The sequence below is a fragment of the Leptopilina boulardi genome, unplaced genomic scaffold, assembly GCF_019393585.1.
Source record: "Leptopilina boulardi isolate dan_hultmark-lab unplaced genomic scaffold, ZJU_Lbou_2.1 LbouV2_341, whole genome shotgun sequence".
NCBI classification, from domain to species: Eukaryota; Metazoa; Arthropoda; class Insecta; order Hymenoptera; family Figitidae; genus Leptopilina; species Leptopilina boulardi.
The window spans coordinates 3,695,385-3,709,052 of record NW_026137909.1 but is presented as its reverse complement, the minus strand read 5'-3'; the positions used below and the strand labels follow the sequence as shown (position 1 = coordinate 3,709,052).

General features: G+C 30.1%; 1 protein-coding gene across 1 annotated transcript in view; it reads right to left on the bottom strand.

The window, feature by feature from the left end:
* The window catches only part of LOC127285775 (chymotrypsin-1-like), a 164,320-nt gene that overhangs the window by 114,247 nt on the left and 36,405 nt on the right, over positions 1-13,668 (bottom strand). The window lies entirely within an intron of this gene.

Genomic DNA, 13,668 nt, shown 5'->3' with positions numbered 1-13,668 from the left:
TTCGTGGATTTTTTTTTATTTAAATTGTTAATAATTAAATATTTAAACAAACTTATAAAAAAGCAAAATTACTAAGAATTAATTATTTATATTTTTGTGGAAATATTCTACAATAACCTAAAAATGAACAAACCTAGTACCAAAAACCATAAAAAATGTAAAAAATTGTTACTCAATTTTAATTGTTGTAAATTTTTATAAGTTATAAAAAAATGAATATTTAGTTACAAACTACAAAAATAATTAATAAAAATTCAATAAACTAAATTTTTAATTACTACTAGTAGCTAATATATACATATTATATATGATTATTCATTAGTTTATAATAGTTTAAACAATTTTTTATTGTTTTGTTTATTATTAATTAATTTTTTACAGCATACATTTTTAAAAAAGATTGATATACAACGACAAACATTATAATAGGGGTTTTTGGAGTCGCTGATTACGAATCTGAAATCTGATTTTCAAAATCCAAAATGGCGGGTCCAATATGGCGGACGAATTTTTAAAAATTGCTTCGATTCGCTTGAAACAAGTTACTCGGGGGTTTTTGTAGTCGCTGATTACGAATTTGAAATCCGTTTTTCAAAATTAAAAATGGCGGATCCAATATGTCGGACAAAAAGTTTAAAAAATTAACGGATTCTAATGAAACTTAGTACTAGAGGGTTTTTTGGGTCGTTGATTACGAATTTGAGATCAGTTTTCAAAAATTTTAAATAGTGGATCCAATATGGCGGACAGTGAGTTTAAAAAATTAATGTTCACTTATAAAATAATTATTCGAAACAAATTTGATATATTAAATCAAATCTATTTCAGTTGTTAAAATTTATTTTCGGAATAGTAAATAATGACCCTGAACATTTTTAAAATTAAACTCTTATAAAAATTAATGAAAATTGTCCACTATTTTAAGTATTCGAAAATTACATGAAATTTTCATCAACTCATTTCAAACATCTTAACTTATGATGGATCCGACATTTTTAACTTTTAAAAACTGACCTCAGATTCATAATCAGCGACCCCAAAAACCCCCTAGTAACAAGATTCATTAGAATCCGTTAATTTCTAAAACTTTCTGTCCGCCATATTGGATCCGCCATTTTGAATTTTCAAAAACTGACCTCAGATTCGTATTCAGCGACCACAAAAACAAAAAAATTATAAATTAGTAATGTAGGTTTATATTTTACACATAGTAAACTAATTTTTAAAGTAAAAAAAAAAATTTATAAAAAAAGTTTTTTTTTACACGAGTTTTCCCCCTTAAATGAAATGACGCATATAACGGTTGTAAAAATCGAATTTAGGCCAATTAAGTACTAGGAAATTTTAATTTTGAAGTAAATACACGTACTCTTAATTCAAGTTAATTGTTTTCTTATTTAAAAAAATATTACTTAATTTTATTGTATCAATTGTGACGTTATTTTTTGTGATTGACGTCACAATTGCACCACTCGCAACTAAACTTTTGAATCATTCTATTTTTGAGTTTCGCTATAAATAAAAATTTAATGTTTTCCGCATTTAAGAATTTCCTATACTTGACACAAGTTCAGTTGAAAAACTGGCGCTCTATTTTTAAGGAATTCTGCATTAAGTTTAAGTTAGTTTTAGGTTGGTAGGCTTTGTCGAATTTCCGGTATGACAGGTTCCAATATTCAAGTTATCGCGGTCTTGGGTATTGGAAAAGTCACTTAGTAGTATTAGTAACTCAGAATTCTGGGAGAAGTAAGGTAGGAAAAGGTTTTTAATTGGTTTAAATTAAAGAAAATCGTTGCGTCATCTAGTGTCAATTTAGAGTGAATTGAGAATTTTAGTTTTAAAACTCTCTCTTGCCATCCAACCCCCATCGAGTCAACATGTTTAATTTTCAATAGTCTTTCGATCATGTGTTTCAAGTTACAGTCATATTAATAAATTTAAATTAACTCTAATAAAACATTATTAAAGTTTAACAACAATAAGTTCAATTTACTTCAAACTATTTGCAATAACTCGTTTTTCTACCATGGGTCCAACCAGCATCACGGAACATAACTGTAAGTTAAATTTCTATATAATTGTTTTGTAAGAATCTTCATTATTCAACTTAAAAATTGTTATTACCATTGCTATTAAAATAATAAATAAAGTTTCGTAAGAGCGGTTTAAATTGTCATAAGGAAGTTACTCAATGTTAATGATTTATTTAATAAAATGTAACATTTCTTTTATTTATAATTTTTGTTTATGAATTATTTAATGTTCTCATGAACTCTCTTATTATAAAAACCCATCCCTCTCTCCACGACCTGCAAAACTGAATAGCACCGGCATGTGCAGAAGACTTAATTAATCATTCTTATTGGTCGATCTTAATTAATATTTTATTAGTTATAAGTTGAGATTTGGATTATAGTTTAGTCCGGTTGACAATACCGGCGATACAAAAGTTTTCTGGCGCCCTTCCATACCGGTGATCGTCCATAATAATAAAAGGTTAAGTCGCACAGTAACGTTTTGCTTATTTTGTTATTTGATTTTTTTAAGATTTAAAGTAACATAAATTAAGTTTCAGAATCGAGTCACTTTGCATTAAAGTTTAAATCCAATTTCGTCCAAGTTTAGTAATTTTGATAATTAGAATTATTTGTCGTTTGTTATAATAAAATTTAAAAATCAAGTTTAAAAGTAATTTTAGAGTCAAGAAAAAATACGTTACACAACATATATATATTTACCATTCAAAATATAGACATTTGTATTAGATCAAACATATCTTTATATTGAAACGCGATCTAAAAACATCAAGTTTTAGTTTTAGAAGAAGAGTTTTGTAAACCTTTGATAAACTATTTTTCTTCCTGTAGCAGTCGTTCATCTAACGACCACTGACTTTTACCTTTGGAAAATTGATTTCGTGCACGAACTTCGAGTGAAAAATAACATGAGACTTGATCGATCAGTCTAGTTTGCCAAGTTTTAACGCTATTTTTGAAACTTCTACATTGATAAATACTGTCAGATGACAGTTCTGATGAACTATATATATATAAAAAAAACTAAAACTTTTGATATGTTGTAGGGTTAAATTATTATTTTTAGTTTAGCTATATATGGAATTTATCGTTTTACTTTAAATGATATCATCATAATTTATAAACTTTGTGGCGACCCAGGAAAATGAAATAGGATGATACTGCCGCCAGGAAATTCATTAATAAAGCTTTGTTCATCAGCACTAATAGAAATCGAGTGAGATGAGGTCATCAGGTACCCTTCAGATATTCTCGAATAGGTCGTTTCCCAGAATTAATAGCGTCATTCTCGATAATGGTTAAATTGATTTTACGACAGCTAATGCATTTATAAATATTTCCGTCGACCACCAGTTGCAACTTTTTTATAATCAAATTTATAAAGAAAAAATAGTTAATTTTTTTTTTTGGTTTTCTATTTTTAATTTTCTCATATATTGAAAATTCTTTTATAATTAAATAATTATTTTAGTAAATATACTTGTTTTGATAACAATTTTATATCATACATGGTTTATGAATTTTGTAGAAATAATTTAAAATCTGGAAAATGAATTTAAAAAATTATAAAATGTGAATAAATAGAGTCTAAATACTTTTCTTGGAAGCTCTTGAATATTATATTTCAGTTTTCCTCTTTTTCCCTCGATGTAGCACCACCTGTGCACTTGCTATAACATTTCAGATCTTTACAATAAAGTATAAGGAATATCTACTAGTGGCAGCTTTCTTTCCACTAGAATTGTTACACTAGAAAAAAATTCTCTTGACTCTATTATAGATTTTTCTAAAATTGCACATTTTCATGTTTTTCTTTCTTATTACCTAACATATAGCTAAGGATACGTTTGCTATTAATTCTTGAAGATTCAGAGTAGTCGAAATGTTACTTCTAAAATTCTTAGCAAGTTTCAGTTAAGTTTTTAAGTCTTGCGTTAAATATTTGTGAATACTTTCGCCATCTTAAAGTTTAATTTACAGCTCTACAACTATTTTTTCCTCAAAGGGTCTCTTAAATAATAAAAATCAAATGCAAACTTTGGCTAATTATATTATAAAATAGATTTAAGAAGTGTCATGTTGTTTTGGGCCTTTCCACAATACTGTTTGCTTTTTTTATCAGTATATTGTTATAAACTCACTAATTCGCAAGAATCCGGAAATCGGCAGAACATACCTGTTGGGTTTTAATGACCGACTTTTGGCAATTTGGTTCAAGTTACAATTTAATCAAAGTATTATAATTATATATAATTCTAAATAAACTTAAAATTAAAAAAAACTTAAAATATACTTAAATTTAAAATTAATTTTCTCTTAAAGAAAGATTTACATTTTTCTTAATTCAGGCTTCGGATTGACTTTAGAAAGAGAAAAAAATTGTTTTAGTCGATTTTCACTACAACAAAAATCCAAAACAACGATATTTTTATTTTTAATGAATTTTATTAGTTAATAAATATTTCATTATTATTAACATTAATTATTAGAAATTAAATACATTTTTTCTAATTCTATAATAAAAATGTTTCACAGGAACATTTCCATCAACTTTTTTTTTTAATTTCATAATTAAACTATAACAAATTTTCAAGATTTCTATTCAGTTGGACAAATTTTGAAAAATAATAATTTAAAGTTAGGGGAATATACTCAGGGTTGGATACTTCGCTTTCTTAAAATAAAAACACTAGCGCCATCTATGCACGGACATGGCGAAGCAACTCGTAGTGAAACCTAACTTTTTGTGCCATTACATTTTTGGAGGATCAAAAGTAGCGTCTGCTGTGACGTCGGTGCATTTGTAGGAACGAAAAAAGTTTTGTGAGCGATGTGATTAAACATAAAAAATGAATAAAGAAAACAAGAAATCGGCAAGGTAAGTTTATTCCATGTATTGTGGTAGGGGTTCATGATTGAAGAAAAAACGAAGTGTAAATTTGAATCGCGAAACATGTCTGGTTATGGTTAGCACAATTCGAAAATGTTACTTCTACTTAGGGTTGGACACTTTATACACTCAGGGTTGGAAATTTTGTTAATTATGAATTTGACACAATTTATAAATAAAAATATACAAGTAAACATTGATACTCGCACATTTGCACACACACAGCATATATTCTGCCAAAGATATTATAGAAAAATAATAATAACGTTAAAAATGAAGTCCAACCCTGAGTATATTCCCCTACTTTAAAAGAAGAAAAAATTCCAAGTCACTGTACAAATTATTTGAATTCAGAATTTTGTCACATGTTTTTTTAATAATTAAATTTTCAAAGAAATTGATTAAAATAATATTGAAAAAATTAATTTATTAATTGAAATTAATGTAAATTTGAATTGCTGGAAAATATTGACAAAATTTTAAAAAGTAATTGAATTTTAAAGAATTTTTTTGAAAAGTATTTGATTTTTTGAAAAATTGAATTAGAGTGATTGAAATAATTAATTTAGCGAAGAATTTTAGATAAAAATTTTCGAAGTAATCAAATTTGGGAGTGATATATTTAAAATTTCATGAGATATACAAAAAGAATTTTGGTAAATATGAATTGAGGAAGATTTTTTACAAAGTTCATAAGATAATTAAATTTACAAAATTTTTTATTGAGAAATTTGTTAATTAATGGAATTTTTATTGACTGATTAAAGTTATCAGAAATAATTAATTCAACAAAGAATTTAGCTTAAAAATTTGAAAAATTTTAAAATAGTTGCACTTACAATTGTTGAAAACAATTGTGCAATCCGAGGCTTGTAATTTTTTGGTTCAAGTTTGGATTTTATTAAACATCCCATTTTTCGAGTTACAACATAGAATATAGGGGAAATGAGTAAAAAAAGGAGTAAAAGGAGAAATATTCATGAAAAGGGGAATTCTTTAAAATTGAGGAAAAATAGGGGAAACACTGTGAAGTCTGCTAAAATTGAGGGGCTGATAGTAAAAATGGTTTAAAATAACATTGGGAGCAAAAATGGGATAAGTGACTTGGGAGCAAAAACGGGTTAAAATGATTCGTGTAATTTATTGATAAATTCATTATATAATCGATTAAAAAATATTAACAATAGGAAAAAATGCATATTTTATTATAATTAATATTTTTTAATCAATAATATAATGAATTTATCAATAAATTACACGAATCATTTTAACCCGTTTTTGCTCCCAAGTCACTTATCCCACTTTTGCTCCCAATGTTATTTTAAATCATTTTTACTATCAGCCTCTCAATTATTATTTTTTTAAATTTCAATTTGATTCTAAAAATTATTGTCTTACATTTTTATAATTGAAGGCCTCGTATCGACTTTTTTTTAAAAAAAGCCATTTGAGTCTATTTACATTACATCTATGAATTTTTTTTAATTTTTTAGAGTTTTTAAGACGCATCTTTTAAGCTATTAGCGAACCTTCCATTGTTATTCTATCGAAAGTTATTGAATTTTTAAAAATTAGAAAGAAAACGTTTTTTGCTCATAACTTAAAAGAACTGCATTGTCACCAATAGATATTTATTTCTAGTTTTGTAGAGTTTTTCAAGACGCATCTTTTGACCTATTAGCCAATATTCTACTGTTATTTTATCCAAAGTTATTAACATTTTGAAATTGTAAAATTTTGAAAAAGCTGCCCTTTTTGCATTATTTATTAAAAAATCTTTATATAATTTTAAAATTATTATGATCAACTTGGAGAATATTTAAAAACGAATCAATTGACCTATTGATTGATCACAAAAGATCTCTATGAGGAAGCAAAGTGTTCATGCTATGAACACTAAAGTTCATAGTTTAACTTGGCAGCGGTTTTTTATTTTGAATAAATTTAATTAGTTGATAAGTATTTTTATATTATTAACAATTTTTTAATACACTATACTATACGAAAAACCAATTATAACTTAAAAGTGCTAAAGAACTAATAACTATCAGTTTATGGCCTCGTGTAAAAACAGACCGGATAGAAGTAAAAGCAAACTCCATTGTTTCATAGAACTATGAAAATATAATCATCATCATCAGGCTTATTGTTAGCTAGTAATTACTCAAGTCTTTTGTAACATAGTAATAGCAAAGCAAGAATGATGTTTCTTTTAATGGAAAAAGATAGTTTTCGAATACTGTTGATTATATGTAATTCATGGTTTTGTAAATGCTATGTAGCATAAGTAAACTTTATGTTTCAGGATTCTCAAACCTCGGGTTTGTGTAAGCGTAGGAGAGAATCGAGTTTTGGATATGAAATAATTAATGCGGCTTTGCGAGTGAGACGGACATAACGTGTTACCACATTAGCCGGTCTGTGCACCCTTGCATCCTCCGACCAGAACCGCTTTTCCCCTAGTAGTCTCTCTCTCTCTCTCCTCTTTACCCCGCTTGAGTCGCCGTTGGGTTCCCTCTACCGGTTCCGGTCATAACTCAAAATCCCTCAGGTGTGTTAACCGCGTATACCGTCGGTCTCGCTGGAATGCTAAGACTGCTGCGTCGGCACTCTCGTTATTAAGCTCGCCTATATTTGGCTAGTTGCCATCTATAAATTTCAATGCACAAATACTCTAAAGTGTCACCGATTTTTTTTCCTTTTTCTATTTTTTTTTCAAAAAGTCAATAACTATTTTCCCCAACAATATCGAAATTCCCAATAGAAATTTAGGTGAAAATTTTATCCATTAGCAAAGTTCATGAATTTACATTACTATTTAGAACTGTAGTTATATTCTAACTTTGTAAATATTTTGCTTTAGCGTTTCATGTTACCAATAATAACCAACATTATCAATAGAAAATCGAAGATTCAATAAATTCTTTCTTTATTAAAACCATGGAGTAGTATAAGGAGACCGAACGACCATGTTAAATCTGCGTTAAAAGTGGACCAAATTTTGGTAACCGCTTAGTGTCATGAAAATACGTAATGGAACACTAGCGCCACTGATTGTGTTAAACTCAGCTGGACAGTCAGCCATTGTAAAAGTTTTGTAACGATAGGCGCATCGTAAGTATACTCGCCCGGCGAAAAGAGAGAAAGCAGACGGCGTAAGTAGCAGCGTCTCTCTCTTCCCCCACTTCGCGCTAATGCCTCTGGCTGTCTAGCGAGAGTATATACCTGGCGGCTCGCACCTTTTACGTCAGATTGTCTTCCGACTCGCTTTGAGTTGCTCCTCTGGCTGGATGGAAGCGATCCCACTCCTAGTTCCTGGCTACGTTGACTCAATTGAGGCGCTCCTCATTGAATTCAGGTAATGCGAGGTAGGGTACACTTGACTATGGGTGCTTCCGTGTCAAGTGAACCTAACTTCACCTCCTTGTTCCACGTCAACTTGGACTCTCTGTAGGTGCTCCTGCGAGGGACCGAGAAGATACCTTCACGTACCTGGAACGTCATCCTTGCGATTTCTCTGTAGGCGCTCCTGCGAGAGGATGCGAGTATGACGTCACTTCCAAGAACCTAGAGTACCGTCTTCGCGACTTCTCTGTGGGTGTTCCCGCGAGAGGATGTAGAGACAGGTACTTTCTTCCTCGTTCACCGCCCCAGGTAAGTAGAGGGGCAATCTCTATCACATGGATGCGAAGCTCAGGGTCGTATCTTTAACTCAGGGTGCCCCCTGGTCTAAGATATTTCCCAGAGATGTTCCTTAATGTTCCTAGTTCACGTCAGGCAAGAGTATCAGATACATACCTGATTCTTCAACCCAATAGTTTCCCCTCTAGTTTTCTCTGAAGACGATTACCTCAGAGTGCACGTTCTAGTTTTCGTTTGGCGTGATAGCTTAACATACAATTTGGATAAATTACGGGATTAATTCCTGGTGAACGTGATCGCGAATAGTAAAGGTACCTTTGTATCATTTCAGACAAGAAACTGTCCAGAACAAACCGATAGAGGGCGCTGCTGTCGAGAAACTTGAGAGATCTGGATGATCTACTCAACCTAAACCATTTGCATTAAATTGAGTCATTAATTGATTATTTATTGTTTTATATTGTTTATATTCCTTTTTTACATATAATTGTGTACTTTTATTTTAATTTCTTTATTTTACAATATATCATTTTCTCGAAGGTTTTAAAACAGAGACTCGTTATTTACTACACGTCTCCTCTAAATCATAAAACGCAATAGTTCCAAAGAGACAAATTGATGGCGCTTCACGCCACAAGTGAAGTTAAGGACTCGGTCCCTATCTGTCGAGCAAATCCTTTGGCATTTAAAAATAGATCATTACAGTTTTAAAAATAAGGAGCAATGTTTTTTTGAGTTATGTTCAACGTACTTCTAATTTTTCCCACTGTTTACATACTTCCCACGAGAGCGCTTGTGTTCCATTACGTATTTTCATGACACTAAGCGGTTACCAAAATTTGGCCCACTTTCAATGTACGTCGTTCGGTCTCCTTATACTACTCCATGATTAAAACTTAAAATCAGTTCAAGTCCCAACTGCGTATCTCCGACAAAGCGGTACTTAGCTAGAAGGAAACGATCCTCCGCGCCCCTTTTAGTTGCCTTTTACGACACGCAATGGGCTACATGAGACCTATTCTGAAGCCGGAAACGATACGGCTAATTTTCGTCGGTACTAAAATCATATTCCTTGATTTTAATTGATTTTAAGTGATTCATGTTGCTAAAATATTAAAATTCAGGGATTTTGTTAGATTGTAGCAAGGTCATCTAGATTATTTCATACTAGCATAGTTTTTGGGTAATTTGATGGTGATTCCTCTGGGTGTTGTTTCTCTTGTTTCATAGTTTTTAGATTTAAAAATAAAAAAATTTCAATTAATAAAAATTTAATTATAAAAATAAAAGCTAACCGATTGCTGAGTTTTCTGTGATCTACACGTTTCGTGTTAATTATAAAAATTAAATTTTTACAAATAAAAATATTGTACAACGTTACAACTCATAATCTTGTTCTACACTTAAAAAAATCTTATCGAAAATGAATGAATTTTTTAATTTAATCAAAGTTCGTATTCGCATTTGGAAAAATCAAGTAAAATAGTTGGGAGGAAAAAAAGGCAAATAAAACTAGTATCAATTGAGAAGTCCCTAAACGGCATACGGCGCGACCTGAGAAGCGAGAGTTGCTTGGTACTCCGCACACATCAGATAAATTTTCAATCGGGCAAATTCTGAAGGAGCGACTTTTCTCCATCTCGCCTTGCTGCTCGTCGAACAAGTTTAAAAATCGATGCAGTATGCTGCGGGGCTCTAAGACTGCTACAAGGATGAGTTCTGCTCCTGAATAGGAAAGAATGTAACATCAAAAAACGTTGTACAGCCTACAGAAATAGTGATTTAGCCATAAAGCTCAATTTTTTTAATATTCTCTACTAATATATGAATTTATGTTTGCATTTCTTTTGTAGTATTAAAAAACTATTGAAAATGGACAATTTTTCCAATTTGGTAAACATTAATCTAGGCTTTAATTGATAAGTCACGTGATATGTTGACTGAAAAGCAATAATGTTACAAAATGTACGAAGATGGACTCGAAACACGAAAGGGGCTAGGTGAAAAGGTGGATGGTTTGAATTTAGAATGCGGACCACGTAGACGCTAAAACGCCCCTATGATTCAATTCGCATCAACCACCCTTTTTCCTCCTCTTTCACCTCCAACACATCCTTTCTCCTCGCACTGTGGCACATCTTCCATCCCCCAAGACATCTCAACGGTGTGCGCTCACTGTGTCAACTTGCTATTTACCTCAATTGTCTGGCTACGCCATTCGTGGAATTTGCTTTCGTCCCTCTTTTCTCCCACATATATATATATTTATATATATATATATATACTTCCATAGAAGCCGATCTCACTCCCTCTACCTTTCCATGAGTTCTAAGCGTGACTCCACACGATAAACGCTCGGGAGCTGGCGAGCAAAAAATCCAATTCACTTCCTCCTCGCCTAACCCTCTCGTTGGTATTCGAAACCTTCTCACCCTCTCAGGGAGTTCAAGTGCTTTGAATAATATCGACACTTTCCTGCTGTTAGTTTTTATGTCTTTATTTTTTTTTACCCCCATCGTTGAATTTCCTAATGGAAAAGCTTTTAATAATAATTGTAATTACTGTCCTGAGTAATAACTTGAGATTTCCTGTTTAAAGTTTAAAGTACAAATTTTTATTTCTTCTTTTAATTATGTGATATGTCGTCATCGCCATTCATATTCATTACATTTTTTGGAATTACATCAACCATTTTAAAAAATTTTCACTACGCAATAGACGAAATAAATTGTTATTTTTGATCCTAATGAAAATATTTCAAGAGGTATTCAAATACAGGCCTCGGATTTTTTCTCAATTTTTTAAAATTGAATTATTAAAAAAAATATTTTAACTCCTTCGCAGTCTAGTAGAAAGATCGTTTGTTTCCAATCCAAATTTGTGGTGAGATTTAAAAAATTCAAAATGGTGGAACCAATATGGCGGAAAAATTTAAAATTAATTCGATTCGTTCAAAATTTCTTACTCGGGTATTTTTGAAATCAATGAATCCAAATTTGAGGTGTGACGTTGTAAAATTAAATTTTACAATTCACAAATTTTTATTTGTTTTCAAAAATTAATTAAACAAATTTTATTTATTCGGTTTTCATAAATTTTATTAAATATTTGGAGGTTGCAGCGGATATTCCAAGATTGATTTAGTTTAATTAATTTTAAATTCCTTTATTAATTTTGTTTCCTAATTCCTGTTCAACGAGTCATAGTGGGAAATAATAATTTTATTCCAAGGATGATTGGGACGCCTATTTTCTATTGGAAAATAATAATTATCTATCTATTCAAGAAAATATTTCAAAATTTGCCGCCTATTCTAAAGTGTGAACCATCGACCAATCGTAAGATCGAAATTCCTAATGCCTGAGGCCCATTTGAATTGTCATACGAACCTGGCAAGAATTTTGTACAATTAACCCTTTTTCCCCATCAATATTTGTTTGTGATAACTATTAATTTCCCTTTTTTTATGTGTTTTCACCATTCGTCCAAAAATTCCCTGTTTAATTTTTCATTATTTATCATGATTTAATTGATCTAATCGATCTTGGAATTCCGTGACAAGAGAACACGTGCGTCTTCTTGTATATCGTTTATTTGATCTGTCTTCTATTATAATCCGTCATTTTAAAAATTATGTTATAAATTAAAAACGTTTAATTAAAATGAAATTTATATTTTGTAATTTTGTTGAATTTATTGTATTAATTTAAAATTTTTTTGTGACAATTCTTGCAACATTCTTTCGCGAATCTTCCTTCTTAACCAATTTATTTTGAGTAGCCGAGAAAATCAAGTCGTTGCTATTTATTATTAATTTTTTTGTGTGATCATTCAATCTGGAGCCAGCGGATAATTTTATTAATTAAATTTTTTTTTATTTATTGACAACGCCAGTGTAACCTTAAATTTACTTCTATCTAATTAAAATTTGCTAAAAGGGTACAGAGATCAGATTTAACAAATCCAAAATTTGAATTCCAGGTCCCCAAAAAAGTCCGAGTACCGAAATTTAAACGAATCGAATTAATTTTAAAATTTTCCGCCATATTGGTTCACCATATTGGGTCCGCCGTTTTGAATTTGTTAAATCTGATCTCAAATTTGGATTCAGTGACTCCAAACACCCCAAAGAAATCATTTTCATGCAAATTTCATTAATTTAAAATTGTTGACGCCATATTGGGTCCGCCATTTTGAATTTTACAAATCTAACATCAATTCCTAGGATATCTTATAGAATTTTTTTTATATCGGGAACTAAACACGTGATGAATATAAGTAATTCTTGTGATTTTACAACAAAGTGTTGAGTTTTTTAAATATCGACCAAATTAAATTTAGAAAGATATAAAATTCAATGCTTCTAAATTTCTATTATTTAGAATATCGAGCAAATAAAATGTCGACCCTTTAAAATTTAAACCAAATAAAATATTGACTTAAAGTAATTCGATCAATTAAATATTTGACCTTTTTAATTTTGGAAAAAATCATGCGCCTCGTAAAAATTAAATTATGTTAGAAATATTTTATTTAAGTTTCCAACATTTTTTTTTTTTTTTTTAAATTATCATTTTACATTCAAACAGTTATAAAAAAGTACAATTTTAAAGTTAAAATATTTACACATACGAGTCGACAAACAGTTATGAATTTAAATGACAAATACAAAAAAAATGATTTTAATAAATTCCTTTATAGAGTTGGAACTTAGCTTTTAATAATCGGCAGATGTAGTATTATGACTCAAAGACTTTCTCCAATTTGAGTTTCCGACATGCCTCTACAACATCTCACACGAAAGTGACTAATCTGTCACTTTTTGTCGGACAATTTCGAATTTCTCGCAAAACCAATTTTCCCCGAAAACTCCCTACTCATTCCGAATTGAGTAGGTACATTAAAAAATCCGCAAAATCCTTAAAAAATACAATTCGAGAATTAACCGTGAAAGTAATTTATAAAATTGTAATTATTATCTTCTGTCAATTTTTACATATATTTTTTTATCATATAATAGTGCAGCAGCTGCACATGATTACGATTCCAAGATTCATTTTCATTTTACTCATCAATTGTTATTTTTATCTATTTCTTCAA